Source organism: Solenopsis invicta, chromosome 4 (assembly GCF_016802725.1).
Source record: "Solenopsis invicta isolate M01_SB chromosome 4, UNIL_Sinv_3.0, whole genome shotgun sequence".
NCBI lineage: Eukaryota > Metazoa > Arthropoda > Insecta > Hymenoptera > Formicidae > Solenopsis > Solenopsis invicta.
This window is the reverse complement of record NC_052667.1, coordinates 13,237,394-13,261,167: the sequence shown is the minus strand read 5'-3', so window position 1 is coordinate 13,261,167 and position 23,774 is coordinate 13,237,394.

The window sequence follows — 23,774 nt, the reverse complement described above, 5'->3', positions numbered from 1 at the left end:
GTTTTCCGACGCGCGGCACTGCTCACGCTCCGATATTTGAAAGTCACGTGATAAGCAGAGCGCTTGATCGAGCTTGTATAAAGCGTTGATCGCCAATATGCACAAAGTCAGGTGCAACGCACCGACCCAAAGTCTGAGTGCGGTGCACTGTCTACACGCGTAGACGATAGAAATCGTTAATCACGTGTGTAGCACGCAGCGCGGTTCACGCGCCGTTCTAGGGAGTCACGTGATTCACAGAGCATTAGATCACGCCTGTGTACTGCTTTGTCACTTGTACGCACGGGATATGATACACTGCATCTCTAGCACGCGTAAATTATCAAGGTCAATGCACAAGAGTCATATGCACAGAGCACGCGTGAGCGGAACGGCTGCCGATCATGTTGCCGAATCTCGGCGATCACGTGATCACCAACTTTTCTATGCCGCAGTGAAACGGGCCGATAATTCACAAGTGTGATCGGATTGCGGTCCACAGTCTATCCGATTCTCAACAAATCCGGCTCGAAGGACCAATTCTTTTGTTAAGAGTGCGCACTTAATTGACGCGTGATTGAAGGATTTTGGACTGTGAGAATCGGAGCAATGAAATACACAAACCGTTAAAGTTCACAAATTGCTTTAATGCCACTTAGACACTACAGGCACAGTTTTAAAGGAAGTACTCTGAGGTACTTGGTACACCGACAGACACGGTCGTGTGAGTTTAATATGAGATTGGAGATTTAATTAACCGGCAGTCATGGCCGTACGATTAGGAGTCTTGCGAATCTCTATCTATCTGAGAGGCAAAACGCCTGCTTCCGTTCGAGCGCTCCCGGACGCCCAGAGGGGGCTTGCGCAGGACACCGTCGTAAGGTGGTGCCCTCGCGTGATAAAGGATCGATATCGATCGCTCGCAGTAGCGGGTGACTCGTGTTCGCGTATTACGCTTTTCCCAAACAATTTTAATTTTTAAAAATTTTTATCATGAGGAATTAAAACAAAAAATGTTTACAAAAAGTTTTGTTAATACACATTTATTATTCACTTGACAATAAATATTTCAAAGTATATTAAGAAGTTTTTAAAAAAATATACATTTTTACGTTATTTAATATTTACTGCTCGGTACATTATTTTGTGAAATAGTTTGTTCATTAATATTGATTAGACTATTATACACCACAGTAAAAGGTTTTTCAAGTTAATTAAAATATTAAATTTCCAACAAATTTTTCTTTAGATTTCACTTTTTTTTCAACTCTATTAAAAAATATGATTATATATATTCTATCATTAATTAGATATTTTACAATGTTCATTAATTATATGTATGTATATAATGTTGCGGCTCGGTGACCGACCCTCACAACATACGACGAAACAAGCGAGCACGTACACAGCCGCTATGCGGTCCCGCCGTGTGTATAAGACTCCACGCAAACAAGTGAGTGCTGGCACCACCGCTAGGTGGCCGCGCCGCTGGAGACCTTCTCGTGAGTCAAGTGCAGCCTCAGGTATTATATCTAGACGCCACTGCGGCCGCCCGGGCCGACTCACCACGACTCACTAGCTCACACTTCAGTGAGATTTTAAAGAAAATTGTTGCTTGTAATTTGGAAACGAATACTTGTTCTAATTTTTTTCCAATGTAACGTCCCTTGAAAAAAAAGTTGATAAACTTGTTTCAATAAACTGATTACTGATCAGTAACTGATTATATTTTGTCAGTTACTGATCAGTAATCAGTTTATTGAAACAAGTTTATCAATTTTTTTTTAAGGGGTACGTGTGGAACGCTGTTCCATATAAAATTTTATATTTTTACATGTAAATAATATTTTGTATTGTTATTTAATCTTGAACATAAATTAAAATTATAATTCAAATTGAATCTTTTTTAACAAAAATGAAAAAGGATACAAGAGATTTTTTTTGTAAATTAAACATTTATTACGTTTACATTATTGTATTCTGTTTTAATAAATATAATTATTTTTTTATGTTTAATATATATTACATGTAACGATATGAAAATAATATTAAGAATAACAATAAAAATAAAATAAATTGAAATAATTTATTTATTTAATTTTTTGCAATATTATTTAAATATCACATAAACATCACAGAAATATTGTGAAATATGACAGTAATATTACTATGAAATATCACAGTAATATTACTGTGATGCGTTTTCGCGGACATTTTGATATTACTGTGATATCACAGTAATATTTCGTGATATTTCTGCAATATTTCATTTGTAATATTGCAATGTAAAAGTGATATTGCTATGATATCACTGCAATATTACGTGCTATGTGGGTAATGTTAGACTTAACGGCTAAGTACAAAAAGTTTCGGAGAAACGCTGTATATCAAGGATATAAAATAAAAAGAGTTATATAACTATTTAGTTAAATTAAATTGCACGCGTTTTTTCTGCGGGATAAGTCTTAATTGAACTCGGTTGACGTTCTACCGTGAGGGAATGATCGTTAGATTGAGTTGAAGTTGCAGGGAAATTTGCGGAAGAAGTTTCGCTAACATTATCTAATAAGAAGTGTGCGGGTTTTAACCGTTCCACCGAGACGCTTACTCGATTATTAATTTCAATCGTATAAACCTTGTCGGTATTCCGTTGGATAACCTTGAAAGGACCAGAATACGGCCGTTCCAAAGGTTTTTTAACCACATCGTGGCGGAGAAAAACGTGAGAGCAAAAGCTCAGTTCTTTAAAGAAAAAAAAGCATCTTTTATAATGGTGAGTTACGGGAACTGGTTTGACCTGACGCATATATTCCCTAAAATTATTGATAAAAATCTGAGGATCTGGAGTAAAATCTTCCTGGAAGAAAAATTCTCCGGGCACTCTAAGCGTGGTGCCGTATAAAAATTCGGCTGGAGAAGCCTGAGTATCTAATCGAATGTGAGTTCGCAGACCAAGAAGAACGGTTGGAAGGGTGTTAACCCAATTTTCCGAATTATGACACATTAACGCTGCTTTCAAAGAGCGACGCCACCGCTCGATCATACCATTCGATTGCGGTTGGTATGTGGTCATACGAATGCGTTTGCAACCAATAAAAGATAATAACGCTGTGAAAAGCTGACACTCAAATTGAGCTCCTTGGTTGGTAGTTAGAATTTTTGGAGAACCGAACCGAACAATCCAATGATCATAAAAAATTTTAGCAATTGTATCGGCCGTGATATCGCTAATTGGAATAGCTTCGGGCCAACGAGAAAATCTATATATAAGGGTAAGACAATATCTATAGCCATTAACCAGAGATAGAGGACCAATAATATCTAAATGAACATGCTCAAAGCGTCCGTCGGGAGCGACGAAAGGAACAGGAATTTGTTTGACATGACGCAAAATTTTAGACTTTTGACAGTCTACGCATTCATGCCCACTTAGTGACGTCACGATGTAGGTTATGCCAGATGTATCGCTGACGTATAATGCGGTCTGTGACCTTAGCTTTCGGATGGGCAATATTGTGGAAGAGTTCAAAAACTTGTCTTCTAAGAGATTCTGAAATGTACGGACGAATAGAATCTCCAGACAGTTCGCAGTAGAGCTCTGTGTTAGGATCACCGCAGATAAATTTTTTTAGTTTGAGGGAAGACGTATCAGAGGCTAATAAATTTTTAAGCTCGCCATCCTCCTTTTGCCGTGCGGCAAGATCAATTAATTTAAACTCGGTGAGTAATCGAAGAGCTTCGATACGCGACAGACCGTCTGCTACCACGTTATCGGGACCAGGAAGGTAATCAATGTTAGTGGAAAATTGAGCAATGAACGATAACTGTTGTAGTTGCCTCGGAAAGGCTTTATCCGAGCGTTGTTTAAAAGCATAGATTAAAGGTTTGTGATCTGTTAAGATCTTAAAGTCTCGACCTTCAAGGAAGTGTCGAAAGAACTTAATCGATTCATAAATCGCAGTAAGTTCGCGATCATATGCGCTGTAACTAAGCTGAGGCTTAGTGAACTTTTTAGAGAAAAAAGATAAAGGTTTCCACGTGTTGTTATATTTTTGCTCGAGGACCGTCCCCATCGCGAGTCTGAGGCATCAGTCACTAATCGAGTCTCGGAATTAGCGGACGGATGCGCTAGGAAAGCTGCGTTAGCCAGTTGTGATTTAGCTGAAACAAACACATTTTCAGCATCAGAAGTCCATGTTATCTCGCGTTTATCATTCTTACGCAAATCCTTAAGGTAAACGTGAAGTGGAGCTTGGACGCGCGCTGCTTGAGGTAAGCTACGTCTATAAAAATTTAACGCACCTAAAAATAGCTAAAATTCGACTACGGTACGTGGTTTCGGTAAGTTTTGAATGGCGGCTACTCTTTCAGGTATCGGCTTAATGCCATCGCGGCTAACCATGTATCCTAAGAAAGTTACTTGATGCGCGCCTAGTGTACATTTAGAAGGATTTAAAAATAACCCGTATTCTTTTAACCTTTGAAACACCGTGCGAAGATGATTCTTATGCTCTTCCTCGGATAAAGAAGCAATAAGAATATCATCGATATACACGTAAACGAAATCTAAGTCTTTAAGAGCACGATTAATGTAACGCTGGAAAGACTGGGCTGCGTTACGCAAGCCAAATGTCATGAAGACAAATTCGAATAACCCGAATGAGGTAATGACGGCCGTCTTAGGCACGTCTTCTTTAGCCACCGGTATTTGGTGGTATGCTTTAAAAAGGTCAAGGACCGAAAAGACCGTTTTACCTGCTAGATTTGCGGGGAAATCATGGAAGGGATTGGATATTTATCGGGCACGGTTATAGAATTTAACCTGCAATAATCGCCACAAATGCGCCATTCCCCGCTACGGGCTAAATGAATTGGTAAAGCCCGAGAGCTATTGGAAGGCCTACAAATGCCTAGCTCTACAAGGCGCTTGAATTCCCCTTTTGCCGCTGACAGTTTATCTGACGCCAAATGTCGAGGACGTTCTGCGACGGAAGGAGCAGTAGTCAGAATGTGGTGTTCCACATCGCGAATTCCGGAAGGAACTAATTGACTAACTCCTGTAATTTCTGGAAATTCCAGAAAGATGCTTGCGTAAGCAGAGTCACGGTTAACTGTAGAGATTCTAGTAACCGGAACGGAACATATTTTGCATGTAGAAAAGAACTTAGTGCTCGTATCAATAAGTCGGCGCTTGTGTAAATTTACCAAGAGTTGGTAATGTTTAAGACAATCCACACCGATGATCGCATGAGGTACCGCTGCGATGCAAAAATTCCATGTGATGGGTCGTTGAAGACCAAGATTTAACGTAAGGTGACGTTCGCCGTAGGTGTTTATAAAGGAATTATTAGCTGCAAACAGTTTAAGATTCGACGGGTTTTTTTCTATCGGAAAGCGATGCAGGAAGAAGCGATATTTCCGCGCCTGTGTTAATAAGAAATTGACGATCTGTAACGCGATCGTAAATGTTGAGACGGTTTTCGTTTGCCCCGTCTCCTGCGACCGTCTCCATGCGAGGAGAGGGCTTTAGTTTTCCGGCTTTACCGGTTTATCTTGCCACGTACATGGCTTGCGACAGGATGTCGCTTTCGCACCGTATTTCTTATGAATAAAACAAAGGCCTGACTTTTTTGCGTCTGACGCACGCGCGGGAGAACGATCTCGAGACGAAAATCGGTTACGCCGCAACTTGAAAACTTCTTTATTAAGGGCCGCGAGCTGTTTCGTTATCAGCTTTAATTGTTTTTCCACGCCGGATGAAGGTGTGGTGTTCTCCGTTTTATCATTAAGCGACCAATGGTGCTATTGACGTACTAGGTCTACTAGTTTCTGAAATTCTATCAGCGATTTCCGCAAGCTTTTGCAAGTCTGGCTCATTAATCGCGGTTAAAATCGCCTTATGAGAATCAGGCAATTGTTCAATAAATAAAGATTTGAGAACCGCTGGACTGCACTGTACATTATTAAGATTTTTCATGTGATTCAGAAGATGTGACGGTTTCTGATCACCAAACATTTGGCCTTTAAGGAGGGCTGCGCAAACGAAATTCGGACGACGTTGCATACACCGCGAGGATACGCTCTTTGAGGCGCTCAAATAAATTGTTGGGCGACGATTCCGCCTTTAGCAAATCAGCAACAACTTCGGTGCTGACACCGGTTAATAAATAATCCGCTTTCGTCCGATCTACAGTAATTCCTGCCACGCGCAAGGATGCTTCGACTTGTAAAAACCATGCTTCCGGCTCGCTCTTCCAAAATGGCGGAATTTTGGGAACTCGATATGTTTCCACTCGCGGCAGATCAGACATGGTGACAAAAATGGCGGTTTGGACGCCGAGAACGAATGTGACGTCAAACGCGAATTGGCAAAAGAGCACTACGATGGCACAACACAATGAGCGCAATGATATATTACACGGAAGCATCGGATATGTCAGGGAGCATTATCGTAAAGCACGCACGAAATTGCGTTGAAAACGCTGGTTAAATACAAACGTGAATGACAGAGACGTTGCTAGACGCTATTTTCACACGGCGGTTAGTTCGTGACGAGCGCATAAAACGAAAAAATGTGAGATCACAAGAACGTTATGAGAATAGCGAAGGGCGGCAAAAGCAATATGACCGGAAGCATCGCAAAAAGCACACGCAATGTCTTGCATTTAATACACGCACTATGAATGCAACGATGTAGTGACGTTGCAATGCGATTACTTCGCGCGGGGGTCGATGTGAAATGCCGGCTACAGGAGACGCGCTGTCGCACGCCTGATGTGATAAATGAAACAGTACGTTACAGTACGAAAGTCTAGCTGTCTGCAAAGATCCACGGTGAGTCGCTGGACTGGGTGAGGCTTGCCAATGAACAGGAAACAACCTTGCTGGGGACGATTTCCCGGTAGACGGGCTGCCTCTGCATCGAAGTAGCGGGAATGGCCTCAGCCAATGGCGCGTCGTCTCTTAGGATCTCTCCGAATGGCGCGGGACGCCTGTTGCCAAGGAAGATCTCGAAGATCTCGCCGCCTGCGACAGCTGCAATGAGCTGCGATGGGCTGTAGTAAAAGCCACAATGAGCTGCTGGACCGAATGAGGCCAGTCGATGAGTCGGGAACGACCTCGCCAGGGAAGAAAATCCGTTGCACGGAACGTCCATAGAAACACTATGGCAGTAACGGCCTCGTCAAATAGAGAATCGTCTCTGATGGCCTCGCCCAATGGCGTGCCGCTGCATAAATGATTATGCCGGCCGGCGCGTGGTCTTGAAAAATGGCACAAAAGTTTTAACCGGACCACTAATTATTTGTCACCATCATGCACAGGCTGCAATTTCATCTGAAACAGACGAAAAGCCGTCGCGTGTCTCCCGCCTCTGTGCGGAAGGTACGCAAAGGACCTCGCGAGAATGTTCTCTATCACGCACTACGCGAACGCCGACATCACGTCGGGGTCACCAATTGTGGGGACTAGCCACAATAATTTTAATGTTCGTTAGGGTGTTTGCTTAATGAGTACGCTGATTGTTAAACAACAACACAAATTAATGAGAACCGAAATACATAATGACAAATTAACACTACTTAACGCGAAGATGCGAAGGCTCAACGAGAGCTGACGAGAGAGTGTGTGTAACTACGACTAACTCAGACAAGTGAGCGACGGCGCAAGCAGGCAACGAACGTGCCTGGCTTCTCTAGACTCTAACTCACTAGGCGGATAGAGGGGGAACCAACCAGTCGCCACAATAGGACCGAGTTACACGTACAAGCCCCTGGTGAAAATTTTTCTCAGATTTTTTGTATCATTTTTCGGAACATTTGTATAATTTTTTATAAAACGGTATAAAATCTAAAAAAATCAAAATATTTAAGATAGACTCGGCAGTATTAAAATTAGAGAATGAAACGTAGAAAATGCGAGTCAAACGCGGTAGTTGGTGCGTCAATAATAATAGTACATATATTTCACTGTCAGTACATAAATATGAATACAAATATCGGACGCGTTTCGACTTCCCTTGAAGTCATTTTCAACAATGAAATTCCATTAAAATGACCGTTGTGTGACATGGTGGTCGCGTTGAATAAGAGAAACACACAGTTTAAACCCGGCATACGTTGTCTCCGACTCAAGGACGAGAAATTGACACGCCGTGTAGTCGCTTTTTTGTGTACAAGAATTTCCACATTATGGTCCATCAATGTTGACCACCAAGATAGACATATGAGCGATCATGCCATAATTTGTGGTGGACAATGAACACGAATCCTCGGAAGTTATAAAATAAAAAATTCAGACAACTCACCAGCACTGTCAATTCAAGCCAATTTTTATTGACATTACATCGTAATTAACACAAATTTAAAAAAAAGACGTCATCAAAACGGAAATAATAAAACTAATAAATATAATAAATAGAATAGCACAGACCCAATAAATAAAGAACATTAAATAAACGTTTTAAAACATTGATTTCTTGTGACTTTTATCCACGTTCTTATATAATATTGTGTACATGTTTTTAAAACATTATCTAATAATGTGATAATTCCGAATGTTTAAAAAACGTTTCAATAATGTTGTTCCAAATATTTTTTTAACGTTTTTATATAATGTTATAAAAATGGTTTTAAAACATTACCTAAATAATGATATTTCCAAATGTTTAAGAAACATTTTAATAATATTATTCCAAATGTTTTTTCAACGTTCTTATATAATATTGCATTAAATGTTTTTGAAGCGTTGCTTTGCAATGAAATTGTATAACCATGTTTAATCATCAATAACATCACGGTTGATTGCTTTTAATAACGTCGGATAAATGCATGCTGTGCGATAGTAAAGTGTATGTTTCTTTGAACAGATTTCAGTTGCCGAAAAATTGTGCAACAGTGTTCGATAGCAAGAAGATTATTAATAAATTCAGTCGATTATTTATTATCATCGGGTAAACGTGTATGATAATATAAAATACATTATGTTTCATCTTTTCTACATATATTTACGTAATCTATAGTTATACACACGTATTAGTATAAAGTAATCACAAATCATCATGAGGGATCCAGTTTGCAACAGTCGCAAAAGTCAAGCAACGTTTACTGCGATCATGACTTGGATGGGTGGCCATTTGGAAATTTTCAAGAGAAATTCCCGAGATTTTTTTGCGAAAAATGTTTTAAAAATGCTACAAAAATAATGTTTTGCATTGAAATTATGTGGTGTAACCATATTAAGAGACGCGGTAGCGCCTCGCGTTAAGTATATATTTTTTTAATTTTTTTTAACCAAGTAAATAAAAGACGCTACCGTATACCATTTACAGGAAGGAACTCAGTTTTTTACAAATAAATGGTTGTCCTTTTTAAACAAATTAATATTATTAAAAAATGAATGTGGGGGCGGGGTAAATGTCGATTTTTTTCCGAGCACAATAACACAAGAATGATCCTCGTACGTGCATTTGATTCTGAGATATGAATTATGCATGTATTTTTTAGCCCGATTTATGTCATTCAGATACGTCGTCGTCGTCGTCGTCTTCCTCTTCGCAAAATTTCAGAATTGTTCCCTTTGGCGGTAATTTTGAAAAGCTATATGAATATATATAAAAAATATTTCAAAAACTTGGTCTCTCTCTCTCTGTTTCTCACTCTCTCCTTTGCTTGCTCTAGTTCTTCGACTCTCTCTCTCTCTCTCTCTCTCTCTCCTCTCTCTCTCTTCCATTCTCTCAATCTGTACCGTTCTTTTTTGCTCTCTGCCGTTCTTCTACGCTCTTTCTCTCGCTCTCCCATGCTTTCTCTCGTTGTCTATCGTTTTTTCTTATTCTCTCTCGCTCTCTTTCATTCGTTTTTATCATTCTTTCTCTCATTCTCTACCGCTCTCCCTTATTCTCTTCCGCTCTCTCTCGCCCTCTACTGCTCTCCCTCGCTTTCTACCGTTCGCCCTTGCTTTCTTTCGCTTTCTCCTGCTCTCTCTTCTTCTCTACCGCTCTCCTTTGCCCTCCCCCTCTCTCCTTCACTCTTCCTCCCTCTCTATTGCTTTCTTACGCTCTTTACCGCTCTTCCTCGCTCTCTACTGCTCTTCTTCGGCCTCTACTGCTCTTTCTCGCTCTCTACCGCGTTTTCTCGCCCTCTACTGCTCTCCCTCGCTTTTTACCGTTTGCCTTTACTTTCTTTCTCCTCCCCCTGTTCTCTCTCGTTTTCTACCACTTTTTTTCGCCCTCCCTCGCTCTCCTTCACTTTCCCTTTCTCTCTATCGCTTTCTTATGCTCTCCTACGCTTTCTATCGCTTTCCTTCGCTCTCTCTCTCTCTCTCGCTCTCTACTGCTTTCCATCGCTTTCTACCGTTCGCCCTTGCTTTTTTTGCTCTCCCTTGCTCTCTTTTGTTCTTTACCGTTCTTCTTCCCCCACCCTCGCTCTCCTTCACTCTCCCTCCCTCTCTATTACTTTCCTACGCTCTCTACTACTCTTCTTTGCTCTTTCTCGTTCTTCATCGCTCTCCACTCTTCCACGCCCTCATCCCTTCCTCTTTATCACTCTCCCTTGCTTTCTTTTTTGTCGTCTGTTCTCCTTCGCTCTCTATTGCTCTCCCTCGCTCTCTACCGCACACTTTTGTTCTTTTTTTTTCCTTGCGTCCAGATAATTACTTTTGCAACTGTTTACAAAACATATACATTTTCTTTTGTGTCTATATAACCTTACTATGTCTATGATATATTATTACTGTAACAAAATATTTACCAAAAATTCATGAAACATCACATACCGTTTTGTGATTAGTTTATGATTTCTTAAAATTAGTTTATGATTTCTTAAAATAGACCAGTGGAAGTATCTCTACTACATAATTTTAGCATAGACTTCCAAGCATGTAAGATTATTAGATTTCAATAACAACTAAACCGATCAAGTTTAAGTAATCTGAAACAATAGCTTGGATAAAATGGCATTATAAAAGTGTTCTTATTTTTTTTTTCGTACCGTACGTGTAGTTTTTATTTATACAGATAGAAAAACTCACTTAAAAAATATTAAAAATGTAAAAAAACCCCTAAGTATATTTTTTTGTAATATATTATTGAGGTAACAAAATTCTTTGCAAAAATTCGTGAAATCCGTCTTAAAAAGACATTAAAAATGTAAAAAAGCGCCAAGTATATTTTTTTAAATAAAAAACCAAATTAAACCAAACCAAAACTGTAATGAATGAAATCAAATATAATACCATCAAAAAGAAGTGAAATCAAAAATATTGAAAGTATATTTATTACCGATGGGCTGGAAATCTTTTGATCACGTTGCGATTGACCACCAGCCACTTACAGTGTTAAACAGTGGAAAAACTCTAGACACCGGTCGTTCTAAATGACTGTGATCAATCGCAATCTGGTCTAACGGGACACTCCCGTACCAATAAGTAGCAAATTATGTGACAGATAAAATCAAAGATGGGCAAAATCTCTAGCAGCAGCATACTTAACGCGCCCGTTTCTTTTATATAACTAATACCGTTAAAGTTATCTTTTATAACGATTTAGTAATAACGTTATAATTTTTTATAACAATAATAATTATTTAGAACTTAACAAGTACTGTTTTATTATTTTTTGTAATGCTCTAGTAAATCACGAGATTTTTAAATTATATTATTTGACGATTAATATTAAATGTAATGATAAATATTGTAAAAATTTAAACTAAACTATTCTGTACATTCAACAAGCTTATCTTTATGTTAAATTTACCTAATAATTTTTCTAATAATTTTTTAGCATACTGCATTTTATAACGTCATTTTTATCAGAATTTGGATTAATTTTGTTAAATATTAATGTTATTATTAGAACTATGTTCCAATCACTGCCAGTACTGAAAATTGATTTAATCATTATTTAACAAGTCTTGTAAATAATGATTAAAGTGTAGGTTATATTTTAAATTAATATGTATATATGTATGTGCACATGCGTGTGACGTAAGTCAACATACACGCACACATACACACACACAGCTCATTTTACTATTGTTACTCCTTAAATAACAAGGAAAACAAAATGACCATCGTTTTATGTCTAAATTGAAAAGATATTCATTCTTTAACTTTATTATGGTAACAATAGAAGTTATTATTTGACATAACATTTCTATTTTTTAAGTGGATTATATTGCTTTATGCAAAATCCAAATTTTCGTATTGAATACAAAGTTTAAATAATATCGATTTTACTGAATAAAGCATGAAGAAGCAATGTGTGAACAATTTGCTTACTATAAAATTTCTTCTTTTATAAAATAAATTTTATTACAAGTATAAACATAGTATTTCAAAAAGATTTTGTTAAATAAATTTTAGGCTTACAATGAATCTAAATTTGAATAAATATTTAATAAGTTTGCTAGTGCATTTAAATGAACTTTATATGACATTTTCTGCACTAATAATCTTAGTAAAGATTATCGTTATTTTATAATTATTATTACTGCGGTGAAAAATTATTACTTGTAAAACGTTATTACTAAATCGTTATAAAAGATAACTTTAACGGTATTAGTTATATAAAAAAAAAAACGGGCGCGTCTAGAGCGCTGCTGCTAGAGATTTTACCCATCTTTGATTATATCTGTCACATAATTTGCTGCTCATTGGTACGGGAGTGTCCCGTTAGACTACGTTGCGATTGATCACAGTCATTTAGAGCGACCGGTGTCTAGAGTTTTTCCACTGTTTAACACTGTAAGTGGCTGGTGGTCAATCGCAACGTAGTCAAAAGATTTCCAACCCATCGGTAATAAATATACTTTCAATATTTTTGATTTCACTTCTTTTTGATGGTATTATATTTGATTTCATTCATTGCAGTTTTGGTTTGGTTTAATTTAGTTTTTTATTTAAAAAAATATATTTGGCGTTTTTTTTTACATTTTTAATGTTTATTTTAGGCGGATTTCACGAATTTTTACAAAGAATTTTGTTACTTTAATAATATATTGCAAAAAAATATACTTAACGCTTTTTTAACATTTTTAATGTCTTTTTTAGGCGGATTAATATTTACATTTCAGAGAAATATTTATATTGATATTTAAATTAAATATTGTTGAGATGTTAATATAATATTAGTGTGCTGTTAGGGGTAATGTTATATATTTAATAAACATTATCAAAATGTTAAAAGAACGTTAGCAAAATGTTAATTGTAATTGTTACTTCAACGTTACAGAAACCTCTAAATCAATGTCAAAGTTTGTTCATAGTGATGTTGATTACAACGTTAAATACAACATATTTGGAAACGTTACATATTATTGAATAACATTGTAATAACATCACAGAAATGTTTGTTTGCTTATTGGGGAGATAGTCAATGTTTCCACGTCAACCGCACGAATACAAATGAGCATGATATAATAAACGATATGTATCAGAAAGATCACAACCTGTCTAAGATCGCTGAGTAGGCGTGGTCGAGAAAGTCCATGTCTGTTTGTAAATTCAGACTTTCTCTCTGAGATTTAATATATAGCATCTCTGAAGTGAACCGTTTGAAAATATTCTTTTCAACATCAAGAACTTGAACATTGTCCCAATCAAAATCATGACCGTAATGCAATCTATGGTCAATAATAACAAAATAAGTTGTCGTGTTTCTACGAATATGTTGGCGGTGTTCTAAGATTCTCGTATTTAATTGTCTCCCTGTCTGGCCCACATAGGAAGCATCGCAGTCATTGCACAATATTTTATACACAAGGTTCTTTTTGGAGGTATCCTGGAGAGGATCTGTATGGACTTTGATAAAAGTGCCGAGTTTGTTGAGACTATAAAATGCCAATCCAGAGTCAGTATTATTTTTGATGCCCCTGTTGTTAGACACTGAATCAATAAAGGGGATCATAAACCAATTTTTTGTTTGTTCAGAATTATTAGTGAAATTATTCTGTTGAGTATTTCGATTATGGATCAGACTTTTTAATCTTGTTTTTATAGTTTTAAAAATAAAATCTAATGGGTAGTCATTACTCAAAAGAATGTTCACTTCTGACTTTAGTGTTGTAGCCTCATTAGCTACCTTAATTGTCTTGCATATCCGCTTAGCAACAATTACGTCACGAGTGCCCGTTGCATCGAAAATGCAAGATTACGGAATTTGTCAATTGTTCGAGCAGCGTAAACATCGCACGATTGACGCAAGCATGTTGGCATTAGGCCCTCGCAATGACCATATATGATCATTGCGAGGGCCTAATGCCCTACCATCGGAAATACTGAAACTATAAGTTAGGCTGCCTAATTATGGTACAACAAAATTGATGTTAGAAATGGGATGAAGCAAAGCTAATTACTGCCGACATACCCTGAGTGGAGTCCGGAGACCAAGCTTCACCGTCACAAAAGATACCGCAAGATTGAGAGAGGCGCAGCGATAAAGGGCAGGAGGAATATTCTCCGTATTAATTTTTCGATTGAGAGAGAAAGAAACTCTGAAACCAGACCACACAACAAGTGCTGACAAGCAAAGAATCACACGTAAGAGAAGTCACCCATCCAGTGATCAACACCCGGGGTCACCGACGCAAAGGAATTGCAGGGATCAAAGGTAACAGCCAACGAGCCAACAAGCCGATGAGCCAACGAGCTGACGAGTCAACGAGCCTACGAGCCTACAAGGGAAACAGCACGACAACGACAGCAGTTGCCGCCAGCAGAAACGAGCCTTCAAGGGATCTCCGAGCAAGACGAGCGAGAGCAACATACGAATCTTAGCGATACTGTAAGTCGAAAATTATTACTATTCTGTAATAATTTGTAAAGCAAATGTCCGATCAATCGGATATACACTCCCCAAATCGATCGCGGTTATTAAGTGAAACAGCGCGTTTAATCAAAGTCCGCGAACTCCCGTGCGAATCGCGACCGACGCGTTAGTAGAAATAATAGCGCAAGTAGATATTAACCTTACGCAAGTTAAGCCGTAGTAAAGACATTTCCCCGGTAAACGTAGTGACAAAATGCGAATTTCCATTTGACGATTTAGACCCGAGCATACTAGAGACAGACGTAAACGACGCTCAACTGACTAACAGACGAATTATACCATACGTCAGCAAAACGCCAAGTAGGCTGAGTCTTAGACGTGAATTTTCGCTAACATCTTACGAGAGCGATATTTTCAATTCCGAAGAAATTTATTGGGAACAAGCCAACAGAATGGCGACCGGTGAAAATGGAACGCAACAGAAAAATCAACAAAATGAAGTAAATCTAAATAACAAACATGAAGAGTTTACCGAACGACCTGGGTCATCGGAAGTCCAAACACGCGGAAATTTTAGAGACATTTTACCAGAATTAGGAGGATCCTCCGCGTTAACAGAACTCCCACTTAACATATTACCGAAATCGGCAAAATCGCATATTAGAGCGCATCCAGGCGCAATTCGTGTGCCCGACGGAACAAACCGCGCGCGCATAAATCACGGTGCTGATATTTTGTACGGCCGTACGCAAGAAGATGTTCGCACTCGATTTGAGATACCATAAAATTACCTTCAATTAAAAGAAGCGCGTGACATGATACCGGAATTCGACGGTACTTCAAGAAACCGAGTCCGAAAGTTTCTAAATGCAAGCAGCTACGCGATGAAAAATATTGATCCCCTCAATGAATATACATTATTAGAAGCGATACTATGTACAAAGCTTAAAGAGCGATGCTCCATTTTCAAACTCCATTTTCAAACTCCATTTTCAAACTCGCGATATTCAAGACTTCAAGCAACTGAAGGAAGCCCTCGAGAAAGAATACCTGAATAAACGAAGTACGAGTCACTTGCAAATTGAATTTAATTCGTTGAAACAAAAACATGGAGAGAGTGCCCAAAATTTTGGCCGAAGAGTCGACACTTTAGCCATGGAATTTTACGAAGCTATGTTAGAAGAAGGGACGCACAAGCCCGAGCATCAAAAAGCTATTTTTAAAATAATAAAATTGCAAGCTTTGCATAATTACCAACACAGTTTAAACGAAGAAATAAAATTAATTGTACGATCACAAAAATATAATACTCTGCAAGAAGCGATGGCAGGAGTCAGCGCAGAAGAAAAGGTAAAAAATTATCAAATTATCAAAATAATTATCAAAATAAGTCGAAAGCAGCTGATGCCCAACAAATAAAAAATTCGAATCCCCAATGCCAAAGATGCGGAAAGATGGGGCACGAGATTGTCGCAGTAAGTTTGTATTGCCGAGAGCGAAAGGAAACTCTCAAATAAATGTTGTGAGTAAATTCTGCCAACACTGCAAAAAGTTTAAACACGTGCGCGATAAATGCTGATCGCTGCACGGCCGAACTAGTAGAGAGAATGCGAGACAAAGAGAAGCGAGTGTCAATCAAGCGGCACGATGCAAATATTATGAAAAAAACTCAGCCGTAGAAAAGTACAAACGATAGGATACATCGGAAAAAGATGAGAGCAATGACAACAAGTATGTACATCCCATATCAGAATGTAAAATTTCTCATATGAAGCAAGAGAAACTCGTTGATACTGCATTGGACTTAGTTACATTGCCAATTTGCAAGGTAAAGCGAAATAAAGTTGATTTACTTTACAGGAGCGGCTATCTCGATGATAAAAATAAAGAATTTTAAAAAAACCGCCCTATTGCACAAGGAAAAAATAAAATTGACTGGAATTACAGAATACACCATGTAAACAATAGAAAAAGTCTATGCTACTATTACATTAAAAGATCGTGAAATAACGCACTCGTTCTATGTAACACGAGACGACTCATCGCTCGAATATGACGGAATTCTAGGAGCAGATTTTATTCAAAAATACGTAGATACATGCGATTACCGCTATAAACTGATTAAAATCGTGAATAATTACTTTAAGTTGCATCCGCATAGAAAAATCACTTTAAAGCCGAGAAGTGAAACGATTGTGCAGGTCACGGTCGAGCGAAACGTGATAGGTGTGACGCAAACAGAAGAGCCGTCACCCAGTGTTTTTATCGGGAGCTGCTTGATAAAGCCCCGCAAATTTAAATGCCCCGTGAGCATATTAAATACAACTGAAAACAAAATAAAAAATAAAAGTTCCGCACATTGAAATTGAAGAATTAATAACGCCTATAAATATGATAACAAAAGAAGAAGAGACAAAAATCTGTCATCAAGAAAAAATTTGCAACCTCTTAAGAGTTTCTCATCTCAATAGCAAAGAAAAGAAAGCATTAGTTTCACTATGCAAAGGATACAGTAACGTATTTCATCTTGACGGAGAGCCACTATCATGCACGAGCGGAGTAACGCATGAGATAACGACGCAAGCTGATACCGCAAGCATAAACATACGCCCGTACCGACTCCCCGAGAAGCATAAACAAGAAGTAAATAAACAAATCAACGAAATGTTAAAATAAAAAATTATACGTCCCAGTAGCAGTCAATGAAACGCGCCTTTATTAGTAGTGCCTAAAAAAGCAGACGCTTTAGGTAAATCGAAACTTCGCATTGTTGTAGATTTCAGAAAATTAAACGACCAAACAATAGGAGACTCATTCCCTATACCGAATATAACGGATATATTAGATCAATTAAGAAGCGTAAAATATGTTACTATCCTGGATCTTGCATCCGGTTATCATCAGATAGCAATGACTGAGAAAGATAAGCATAAAACTGCATTCTCTACACCCTACGGACACTACGAGTTTAACCGTATGCCGTTTGGACTCAAAAATGCGCCAGCAACATTTCAGCAATTAATGAATATAATATTAGCAAGCATGCAAGAACTGAAATGCTTAGTATATTTGGATAACATCGTAATTTACGCATCCAGCTTAGAAAAACACAACAAAAAACTGAAAGAGATATTCGATAGATTACAAAAAAATAAATTAAAGCTACAACCAGAAAAATGTGAATTTTTACGCAAAGAAATAATTTATTTAGGGCACATTATAACAGAAAACGGAATTTTGCCCGAACCAACAAAATTAGACGCAATAAATAAATTTACCAAAAAGCGTAAAAAATGTACAATCATTTATAGGTCTAGCCGGATATTATCGCAAATTTATTGACAACTTTTCAAAGATTGCACAACCTTTAACGAAATTAACAAAAAAGGAAGAAAAATTTTCATGGACAATGGAACAGCAAAACGCGTTTGATACATTAAAAATTAAATTAACTACCGCGCCCGTTTTGAAATATCCCGAGCAGGAATTTATAGTAACGACAGACGCATCAGATTATGCCGTCGGAGCGGTATTATCACAAGGCAAAATAGGGCAAGATCGCGTATGCGAGCCGTGTATTATCACGCGCCGAAAAGAATTACAGTACAACAGAAAAGGAATTATTAGCAATCGTATGAGCCGTGAAACATTTTAGACCATATCTTTACGGAACGAAATTTAAAATAATTACAGACCATAAACCATTAACATGGTTATTTAGTGTAAACGATCCTGGATCGCGATTAATCCGATGGAAATTAAAATTAGAAGAATGCGATTACGTCATACTGCATAAATCAGGTAGGGCCAACGCGAACGCAGACGCAATGAGCCAAAATGTGATCGCCACAGTCAACGCCACAAACGAAGAGAGAAAAGAAGAAAAAGAAGGAGAAGAGAATACAAACGCTCCAATAAAAATTGATAATAAAGAGGAGAGAAAGAAAATCCTTTACGAGTACTACGATGCACCAATAGGAGGGCATCAAGAAATAGATCGCACTTTGAAGAGAATTCGAATGCGATATACGTGGCCAGAAATAACCACAAATGTTAAAAAAATATATTTCTAAATGCGAAATATGCCAAAAGAATAAATTAAAAAATAGAAGGAAGGCACCTCTAATAATTACAGATACGCCAGAGATCCCATTTGAAAAATGCGCTCTTAATATAGTTGGACGGCTAACTGTGACGGACAACAACAATAAATATTTATTAACGTTTCAAGATTGCTTAACAAAATTTAGTAAAGCAATACCAATGCCGAATCAAGAAGCGAATACTGTCGCAAGAGAATTTATACTAAAAGTAGTATTTGAACATGAAATACCTGAGAAAATATTAACAGATCAGGGAACTAACTTTGTCAACAAAATATTTAAAAACGTGTGTCGATTATTAAAAATCGAGAAGATTCAAACGACAGCCTATCACCCAGAGAGCATTGGAGCAGTTGAACGCATTCACCAAACCCTAGAATATTTACGTCACTATATTAATGAAGACCAGACGGACTGGGACAAGTGGATACCCTACGGAATTTTTGCATTTAATACGACTCCTCATACAGCGACAGAGTACACACCATTTGAATTAATCTACGGACGCCAAGCTACCTTACCGTCAACACTAACTGTCCCTCCAAAACTCACGTATTCCTACGAAGATTACGCCAAAGAATTAAGAAAAGGAATACGTGCGACAAACCAGATCGCGAAGAAGAACTTGAAGAAGGAGAAGCAGAAGGCGAAAGAATATCAGGATAAAAAGACAAAGAAAATAAATTTTAAAATAGGCGACAAAGTACTGTTATACGACGAGATGCTCCGACGCGGACGATCGAAAAAACTCAACGCGTTATGGACCGGACCGTATACAATTTTAGAAAAAAACTCCGATGTTAACTATACAATAAAAATGGGGCAGAAAAAGCTCCTAACGCATGCTAACCGACTTAAAATCTATATAGATTACTAGAAAAAAAAGGAAAACTCACTAATAAGGAGGGATCCACACAGTAAAAATCCTCTTACTGTAAAAAGTTCGCCGACACATTAAACAGTCACTTATTAAAGTCTAATTACTATATTCAATAACATAATAATCCTAACACAATAACAGAAACATAATATAAAGTCCTAATAACTAAAAAACTACACTATATCATGAAAAAAATAAAAATAATCTAAAAACGACCCTCGGCGAGGTCACGACGCACGGTTTCAAGCCAAGCATCACGACCATGAGGCCCAACACCGGGGGCCAAATCGGCGTCGCGATCCGGAAGACGGCCGTGACCTCGACCTCGTCCCCGGTCGAAACCCAGTCCATCCACGACGCGACGTCGTACGGGAAACCACGAGATTCCGCGACGAGCAGCAAAGTCAATAAGGCGCCGCAGCATCGAATGCAGCTCACGAGGAGCAGGCTGCGGGGCCACCAAGCCCGACTCGATCTCTGGAAACGAGTCCAGAATGGGACGGACAGGACCATAATCCATGATCTTTTGCTTATTATGCGAATTGCTGCCCAAAAAGCACCGCACAACGGCGAGAGCGAAACTAAAGGACGAAACAGCAGCAAGTCGCTGAGAACTTTGAAGAAGATGCTGACAAGACATTTCATACGAAATAAAAGATGATAAGAATCCAAAATTAAAACTGCTCGACAGACGAGCACACGTGCAGACAAACACTACCGTACACTAACATCATTATCATATGTGATTATACTCCAGAGCAACGTTAGGGATAGCGCTAAGCCGAACAGAAGATCTGCGAATCAACGGACTGTACAAAATCAAAAGTTTTAATCATCATCCAAGAGTATACTACAAAAAAATCGGAAGTCTTCACTCGTCGCTATCATCATGGAAACTCCAGATAAACGTTACATCGCTAACAAGAAGAGCAAAACAAATAAAAACGTACATACAAGAAACAGAAAACATGTGCCAGACCATTCCACTTATACACGAAGGTATGTGTCAAAGTCTTGACCAAGCGCTACAAAAGAGTTATGAAAAAACAAATAAATAATCAAAGTTAATTTGCTATACCAAATGCCAAAGATTCAGAAAAGATGACTAATAGACGGACTAGGCACAATCGCAAAAACACTATTCGGTACAATGGACGCTAACGATAAAAAATTAATTACAGAACAGTTTGCCGGAAAAATTTTCACCAGGGGCCTGTATACCCAGCGTGTTTGATTCTGTCAATAGGAAAATTTTTTAAACTAACAAGGGGAGGACCAGGTGAGAGACCCTGGGATTTTGATCCCAATTTTTTTAGTTATTCTGGAGACAAAAAAAAAGTTTACGTCTCCCGGCGTTTCATTGAATAGGCCTTAGTTTCGAAATAATAAATTTGTGAAAATTGGCCATTCCGCGGCGCGACGTATGAGCCTTCCTCATAACTGTTCTCGCAACCAGTGAAAATGATATTAAATTAAATTTTCTATTTTAGAAATTTGCATACTATATTAATATCATCAAGATAAATACACTTATTAAAAAAAAAAAAGAAAAAAGAATATTGCACACATCCGGGAGCGAACCCGGATCTTACGATTGTGAAGCAAGCACCTAACGCACGGAGCCGACTGCACTGGTTGCGAGAATAGTTATCGGGAAGGCTTATATGACGCGCCGCAGTATGGCCAATTTTCACAAATTTATTATTTCGAAACTAAGGCCTATTCAATGAAACGCCAGAAGACGTAACCTTTTTTTCGTCTCCAGAATAACTAAAAAAATTGGGATCAAAATCCCAGGGTCTCTCACCTGGTCCTCCCCTCGTAAGAAGTCACCACTTTCTACATACTTGCAGTTTATTAATTTTATTATTATTACTATTTTTATTGAAGTGCAAGTAAGTACAATAGCAGAGGCATAGCAAATTTTGAACAAAAGAGTTACAGGCACATCCAAAGGCGAGGTATCAGCAAGACTACTGTATAAAAATATGAGCCTTCAAGACACTAATGACACTAAAAGTGCTATACAAGTGCAAGACACAATTCAAGGAATGTAAAGTAATATAAAAAGTATAAAACGCAAAACAAAGAAGAAAAAAATAATAATAGTAATCGTGTGCGAAATAATAACGACATAAAAAGCAAGCAAATAAAAGTATAACGCACAATTCAAAGACCGCTGAAACAATATTAGTGGCATGCAGAATAATGATAGTGGCACACAAGATAAGCTTAGAAGCGAAAAATAATATTATCGTTATAACGAAGAGTATAAAATAATGTAATGTTGGTACAAAGCACAAGTCGAAGAACGCAAAAATAATAATAATAGCGATATAAAAAGTAATAATAGTGGTATGCATAATAATAGAGTAATAACGGTATAAAAATTAAGTATAAGAGTAAAAGTACAAAACCCAAATTAAAGAGCGCAGAAATATTAATAATGCTATACAGAATAGTGATAGTCATATATTTAATAATAGGAGTAGTAGCTTGCTAATAGTGCAGTAGAATATGCTTAGAAACGGCAGTTTTAAATGCTTGAAGAGAAGAGGAAGAATATATATGTGGTGGCAGGGAATTGTAATGCTTGACAGCAGCATATGAAAACGCAGATTAGAACCTGGACAATCTATGAACAGAGTAGGACAGGAGAGATTGAAATCTTGTACTAGTGGACGAGCCAAAATAAAATTCACTGCAAAAATGTAACCGCTCACAAAGATATTGAGGAGTGTTGTTATATAGTACATTGAAGACGAGGCAGCACAAGTGAAGCACGTATTTCTGGTAGGTATTTAACCATCCAGAAGCTACAAAAAGAGGCGTAATATGATCAAATTTCCTGGAGCCGTGCACAAAACGCAAACAAGAATTTTGTATAAGTTGGATTCTGCGTAAGAGGTTTCTAGTTAATGCGGGAATGTACACAACATCTACGTAGTCGAATAGAAACAGGACGAAAAGTTGGGAGACAAGGAGTTTTTGCGAAGTAGACAAGATATTTTGTAGAGGATATAATAGACAAAAACAAAGTATGCGGCTCTGCACTTGATCCTAACATGGGTTTTAAAAGACCATAGAGGATCCACGTGCAGGCCCAGGATTTTTATGGGGGGAGGGGGGTAATGGGAATTGAATTTAAGTAGACGGTGAGGGAAGGAGTGCGGAATAAAGATTGAGAGAAGCCGACGACCACGAGAAAGAATTTAGAAAAATTTAAGTGAAAACCGTTTGCGACCAGTCAGAAATTATCTGGAGATCAGCGTTTAGGAGGGACTGTATGCCAAGCAAGTCAATGCTATGAGTTGACGAGCAACACATCATCAGCATATAAGTACGTGAGACGAGAGTAGTAGCAGTGTAGCATTGGCTATAAAAATACTGAAAAGGAGTGGACCGAGAACCCTACGGGACGCCGGACGGAACCTTTCAAAACGAGGAGAAGGTGGGTAGCGGATTGTAGATTATTACATGTTGAAAACAATTAATTAAATAGAAGCAAAAGAAGGAGAGAGCAAAATTAGATAGCCTGATGCAACTTCGCAAGGAGTAGTTCGTGATTTACGGTGTCAAAGGCTTTTAAAAATCAAGCGTAATTAGAGACGACAGTAGACTTTTATCGAGGTTAGTTATTCTCGCCGTTTTTCTTAAAAATAAATACGATTTATCCTATATGGTCTATTTCAAGGACATATTAGTTATTGGCAGCAACGGGTTAATATAAAGACATGTATTAGGAGTATAAATAAGTTTCCGCCGTTTTTTATCAAAAATTGGGCATTTATTGTGAAAGAACGGTACCTAATGTTTTATTCGAAGTCCATCGCTAGCCACTACTTTTTCCCATCTTTCTTGCAGCATACGGATACTGCGTCGGAAGAATGCTTCATTTTTTGAAACTATCCACAAATCGACCCAATTTTTTGTATCTTCATATGATGTGAAGTGTTGCTCAGACAGGCCATGCGCCATCGATCGAAACAGGTAGTAATCAGAAGTAGCAATGTCTGGTGAATACGGCGGGTGGGGTAAAACTTCCCAATTG